Source organism: Fukomys damarensis, unplaced genomic scaffold (assembly GCF_012274545.1).
Source record: "Fukomys damarensis isolate Sample0158 unplaced genomic scaffold, DMR_v1.0_HiC HiC_scaffold_16, whole genome shotgun sequence".
Classification (NCBI taxonomy): Eukaryota; Metazoa; Chordata; class Mammalia; order Rodentia; family Bathyergidae; genus Fukomys; species Fukomys damarensis.
In genome coordinates, this window is record NW_022900928.1 from 77,871,321 (window position 1) to 77,878,195 (window position 6,875).

A 6,875-nucleotide genomic window follows, 5' to 3' on the forward strand; every position below is an offset into this window, starting at 1 on the left:
ATCTTCTTCTTGCGTTTCTTGGCCTTTGAACCATGAGCTAAGTAAATTTCTAAACCCCCTCCCCGCCCCCTGCTTTGTTTGTCTGAGACAGACCTATGTAGTTGAGACTGACCTGGAACTCACTACACAGTCCAGGCTGATGATCTTCCTGTCTCAGCCTCCCGAGTGCTGGGATTACAGGAGTGCACCACCAGCCTGGCTCCCTACCCTGCTTTTTTTTTTTCTTCCAGTACTAGGCATTAAACTTGGAGCCCTTTACACTTTGTTTTGAGACAGAATCTCACTAAACTGCCTAGTCTGACCTCAGACATGCCTAAATGTCCCAAGTAGGTGGGACTACAGGCTTGCACCAAAATGCCCAACTACTTCTGTTCTCTGTAGATTAAAAAAAGGAAATTTGAAAAAAAAACAAAAACTTAAAAACCATTTTTCATGCCATGTTTACTTCTTTATTCCTCAAAATATTTTAGAATCCAGTAAGTAAAACACACATTTTTATACTGCATTCTAAGAGTATATGAGAGCTAAAAAAAATGTTAATTCCTGAGACTTTATAATCTGGGAAGCAAGAGAAAAGCACAAATAACTGCAGTGCAGCACAATACAAAGCAAAGCACCTGGCAATGTTACCATTATTATAAAGCAGTACAACAATCCCATGGGGCCTTCAGGGATGAAGAATAGCTCTCCAATATGATGGTCTACATTCAATGAGAAGCACGTTGCTTCAGCTTATTCTAGTAACTGGGGGTGGCAGCCCACAGGAAGCCTGCCACCTGTTTTTGTACAACCTGTGAGTTAAGAATGGTTGTGACATTGTGCTGGATACAGTGGGGCACACCTCTAATCCAGGCACTCTGGGAGGCTGAGACAGAGGACTGTAAATTTTAAGGCCAGCCTGGGCAACTCAGTGACTTAGTAAGAAAGACCATGCCTCAAAAAAAAAAAAAAAAAAAAATTGCAGGGCGTGGTGGCACACGCCTGTAATCCCAACACTCTGGAGGCTGAGGCAGGAGGATTGTTGAGAGTTGGAGACCAGCCTGTTCTACATAATGAATTTCAGGTCAGTCTCAACTACATAGTGAGACCCTGTTTCAAAAAACCAAAAAAAAATTAAAGGAGGGCTGAGGATGTAGCTCAGCACTAAGGTCCTGGGTTTAATATCCAATACCACACACACACAAACACACACATACACGTTCTGACATTGTAAAATGGTTGAAAGGCTCAAAATAATAATACTTCACAATACATAAAAGGTATATGAATTCAAACTTGAAAATAAAGTTTAATTGGAACACACCAATGCTTTTTAGGAAAAAAGGAATTATTTTTAAACAAAAACTGTATCACCCACACAAGGCCAGAAAAAAAAAAAGTACTATCTGCCAGTCAAGCACCTGTCATCTCAGGTACTCAGAAAGCTCAAGCTCAGGCAGGAGGATTGACTGGGCCCAGGAGGTCAAGGCCAGCCTGAATAACAATGTAAGAGAGACCTATAATAAAAAAGTTTAGCAACCACTGCTCCAGAAAGATGACTAGGATTTTTAAATTAATTTATTTTTTTGATGGGCAGAATATGGAAGGAATGAATGGACCCAAGAGAAGAACAAAGACTTCACTTGAGTTATGAAGTTGTAAAAAATATGAAGGTAGTTGTGGAAGGCCCTCAGTTCAATCACTAGAGTACAACAAAAGGAAAGGGAAAAGGGACGAAAAAACCCAAAATATTTACAGGACAGCAGAAAAACAAATACCAGTTTGGTTGAAGCAAAAGGGAGATCAACACAGACAATTCCCAAGTCACTAGTCCCGTGGGTGCTTTGCTCCTGGGCCAGTTACACTACATATTGTGGGGAGTAATTAGCAAGCATCCTTACAGGGAGTCTATGGATTGGGCCTACTAATACCCTTACTGATAACTGAGGAAGAAGTTATTTGATAAGAGAACCCTTCAAGAAGTTAGGCAATTTATTCAAGGTCACAGGAAGTAAAGTGAGCAGAACAATGACTCCAGACTCCTTTACTAAATAGTGTACCACAACAAACCTCCACACAGGGGAGGACAAAGAAATGTTTCCAGAAAGTTTAGGGCTAAATTCTCAACATTTTCCAATCTGGGAGGGCAAAAGAAAAATATGATCTGTAAGTGATGCTTCTCCAGCAAAGATGGTTTAAAAGGACCATTGTTCCAGGAGATGGTTCAAGGTACTCCACAAATTATTAAAGTCCTTCTCTAAATCACAGGATGAAAAATTTAAATGTGAACTTCATTTTGTCAATTTCAAGTTTCTCCCTGAAAAAAATTTTTTTTTGTACCAGGGATTGAACTCAGGTCCTTGAGCCTGCAAGGCAGGCGGCAGAACCAGAGCTAAATCCCCAGCCCTCCCTGAAATATTTCTTAAACCTCTGAAAAATAGGAAATTCTAAAAATCAGGGGAGCTGCAAGGCAGGCGGCAGAACCAGAGCTAAATCCCCAGCCCTCCCTGAAATATTTCTTAAACCTCTGAAAAATAGGAAATTCTAAAAATCAGGGGAGCTGCAAGGCAGGCGGCAGAACCAGAGCTAAATCCCCAGCCCTCCCTGAAATATTTCTTAAACCTCTGAAAAATAGGAAATTCTAAAAATCAGGGGAGCTGCAAGGCAGGCGGCAGAACCAGAGCTAAATCCCCAGCCCTCCCTGAAATATTTCTTAAACCTCTGAAAAATAGGAAATTCTAAAAATCAGGGGAGCTGCAAGGCAGGCGGCAGAACCAGAGCTAAATCCCCAGCCCTCCCTGAAATATTTCTTAAACCTCTGAAAAATAGGAAATTCTAAAAATCAGGGGAGCTGGAAATATAGCTTAGTGACAGAGTGCATGCTTACCATCCCCCAAATCCTAGGGCCAATCCACAGCAGAAAAATAAAGAAACCAGGGTCCAGGGATTTAGCTCAGTGGTTCCACTGCCTGCCTCCCAAGCACAAGGACTCAGGTAAAAAAAAAAAAAAAAAAAAAAAAAAAAAAAAAAAAAAAAAAAATCAGTGAAAACTCAGCTCATGCTTAGCTCAACCTTTTGATTAAAGGATGTAATTTTAAGTTCAAATAATCAGTTGAATATTTATATCCAATAACAGTTAACTTGATTATTTGGCAAGGGTTTTGAGATTAAGATAGTCTTAAAGTAATATGTGAGAGCTATCAAACACTAGACAAATCAGACAGCTATATATTAACATCTATCAAGTAAAACTACAGAAACCAAAAGATATAAATACATATGTCCTCTGCTATCTGGAACTATCCAGCCTGTATCAGACTAAGGTTGAGCTGTTCAGTACCAATATGACAGCCACATAATTTTAAACATCCTAGTAGCCAGATTGTTAAAAACTGAAAACACCTGGAATTCTAATATTTTATTTAACCCGTCTACGCAACATATTTTGAGCATGTAATCAACATTTAGAAATTGAGATATGCTACAATTTTTTCATACAAAATTTCAAAATTTTATGTACCATTTTCACATTACATTAGCCTTAGGTGCTCAACAGACACATGTGGCTTAGTGGGCACTGCCAAAGTTCTCAGGGACAGTTCCATGGTTACATTAGGACAGAGGATATATAGATTATAACATCAGATAGACCATGAAAATGAAAAGACATTGGTTAGAAAAATAACAACTTCTGAATGCCAATGTCTGAAATAAATGAGTTGTTAAAAATGAAAAATAAGAACCTAATCTGGCCTGAGTCTTTACTTGGATTATATCTGGGTCCTTTTCTGGGGAGGGAAGGAATAAAACAGGGTCTTGCTATGTAGCCTAGCTGGCCTCTAATTTGTGGTCCTCCTGCTTATCTTACTGAATGCTAGGATTACAGGTGTACACTACCCACATGTCTTTGGGGGTTCTTAAAGTATGCAGTAGTGATTCGTAACATTTTTACTAGTCTCGCTGTAATTTGGGATTATCCACACCCTCCCTCTTCCCTCTCCACTCACATACACCATTTCATTTCCTCACAGGCTTCAATTTCCTAAACTATTTCAAAATTATGCAAAAGGAATCTACTTCCAGGTACTTTCTACAATCTGAAACATACTTAACCTACCCAGGTATGGACAACAGGTATAGATTTTGGAAATGGAATGAAAACAATATTACAAAACAGCGAGGTAACAGTGTCACAGGATTTGTAGGAAGTAAAACAGAGAAGCACTACTTCAGAATGACTCACACAAGTCCTTGATCTAGTGTTATAATATTGAGAATTTTAAAATACAGAGACTAGATCCCCTTTGGTCACTTAAGTGGTGAGTCAACCAAACCTTGTAAACAGTTTAATACCAGAGTGGGGAAAAATATGTCTTTAGCACAGAACAAAACAATGAAAAGCTCCCACTGACTCTCTGACCCTACCTGGTCTCCTAGGAGAGGATAACCACAGAAGGACCAATCTTTAACATTTGGTGACTGCAAATTTTTTTTTGGCTGGGGATTTATTCTAAGTGCTCCCCCACTGAGCTACACACCAGCCCCAATATTCTGTTTCCCTGAACTCACTAACCAGAATCTCCTTTGTTAACCTGTTAAAATACCAATAAAAAATTGGGAATTTTGCCTTTGTTTAGGTTCTTTTAGGGTTTTGTTTTGTTTTGGTTTGGTTTGGTTTCATTTGTGAGATGAGCATCTCATGTTGTCCCAGGTAGTCTTGAACTGATGGACTCAAGAGATCCTCCCACCTCAGCCTCCCAAGTAGCTGAGACCACACCTGGCTCAGTACCTACGATAAATCTAAACAATAAATTCTGCTTGTGAAAAACAAATGGCTGGACTGAGGGTAAATGGCTGAACTGAATGTGTCTACACTCACTGGGAGGAAGGTAATTTTAGTGCAATAGGTCAAAGTACATCAGCATTGAAGTTCAAAAACAAACTCTAGCTAAACAAACTCTGCAAGGATAGGACTTACATCAGTTGTTTTTACCAAATCATTTTTACCAGATGAAAATATGCAGTCACCATACATTTGCCAGTGCTCAAAATATAAACTTACTGGGAAAACCACATCTCAAGGATTTTGTTGTTTTGTTTTGTTTTGGGGTTGGGTTGAGACAGTCTATGTACTCCAGGATGGCATGAGCTCACCACATCCTCTTGCCTCAGCCTCCTGAATGCTGGGATTACAGGCATGCGCCACAATCTCCAGCTCAGCCCTGTAATTTTTGGCCCTTTGATCAATTCTACTTGTTACCCAGAAACCTATCCTTGTCAATTAGGGTATGCTTTTAAAAAGTAAAAGGATGCCGGGCGTGGTGGCGCAAGCCTGTAATTCCAGCACTCAGGAGGCTGAGGCAGGAGGATTGCTGTGAGTTTGAGATCAGCATGGGCTACAAAATGAGTTCCAGGTCAGTCTCAACTACCTAGAGAGACCCTGCCTCCAAAAAAAAAAAAAGTAAAGGGAATCAAAATATACTTTAGTTCTATGCACTTCATGATGCACCCTTAAAGGAAGAAACTACAGGAAAGAACAGCAAATCATCAGCCAAGTCTTTATGAAGCCTTCCACATCAAAACAAAACATACTAAACCACACGATGCCAGTTTGGTACAAATATTTTATGCACTCACACAAATAGTTGAAACACCAAAATATCAGTAAGAATTATCTCTGGTAAATTGCATATTAGGGCTTTATACTTTTCATACCGACTATATTTCCTAGAAAGATCATAAATTATCGTTAAAACTAGACGGGGGGGGGGACTTAAAGCAAGTAGAAATAGAGGCAGTGCCAAGTTGGGGATTATATTGGATTAACATGCCATAACCTCTAAATAAAAAACATCCAAGGCCGTTGAAAAGAAGGACCTATTATCACACACCCACACTTCAGATGTATGATAGACAATACACACAGTACTATATGGGGGAGTAGGCTACAAAACATTAGAAAAAGTAAACATGGCTTCTCTGGGAAAACAGCAATTCAGCCCTCCGGAAAATAACATACCAAAGAGAGTTCTCACGGAATAAATGAATAGAGTCACACAGTGAAAAAAACTCTTGATCCAAAATATAAAATGTAAACTCACTAAATGTTACTGAGTTCGCAAGGTCGGTTCACCTCCAGCTCTGGAGAAATACATACAAAATGGTTTGTTTTATATCAGTTTCACCTCAATTTATTCGTAAAATGTAGTACAGTCGTCATTTAAATCACTAGCCTGAATAACAATTTATACATGGCTTTGACCCTAAACAATCCTAATTTTCTTTCAGATTTTTTCACTTCTAGAGCAACAAATGAGTATTCCTGGATACAGAAGCTACCACCAGGCCCACGTGCAGCAGAATACAATGTAACAATGCACACCCTTCAGCATTCAAAGCGCTCACTGCCCAGGTGAACTGCTAACAAAGAGGGGAACAGGTCAGGAAGAGGCCACCAGTCTTGAGCAATGCTGTTTTCGATGAAGCCAAAACTCCCGAATTTATAGAGCGGGGCAAACCTTGAACAGGTGAGAGAACCTAGTTAGGGCATGGGATTCAGATGGGCGACCGGGTCTCCCCACCCTAATCCTCCATGAGACCACAAACCACCTTTCTTTCAAGTGCACATATATATTGACTGAAAATGGGTCGAAAGCCAATAATCCACGAGGATACAGGAACAGGCACCCAAAAATCAACAGCGCTCTTTCGTATGCCTGCCGGGGAGACGACTATTCCATTTTTACTACTACAGTATCTAGTACCTGGATACTGTTTTTTAAAAAAATATGTATAAAAGCAGACAGCCAGATGGAGTACTGTAAACCACCAAGCGGCTCCCAAACAGCAGGCCTCTCGGCCGCCGCTCTGCGTCCTGGGCCCGGCAAGGCCGGAGC

General features: G+C 40.1%; 1 protein-coding gene across 1 annotated transcript in view; it reads right to left on the reverse strand.

Moving 5' to 3' along the window:
- Nucleotides 1-6,875, reverse strand: part of Prdm10 (PR/SET domain 10) — a 93,644-nt gene that overhangs the window by 85,665 nt on the left and 1,104 nt on the right. The gene's annotated exons all lie outside the window — the stretch shown is intronic.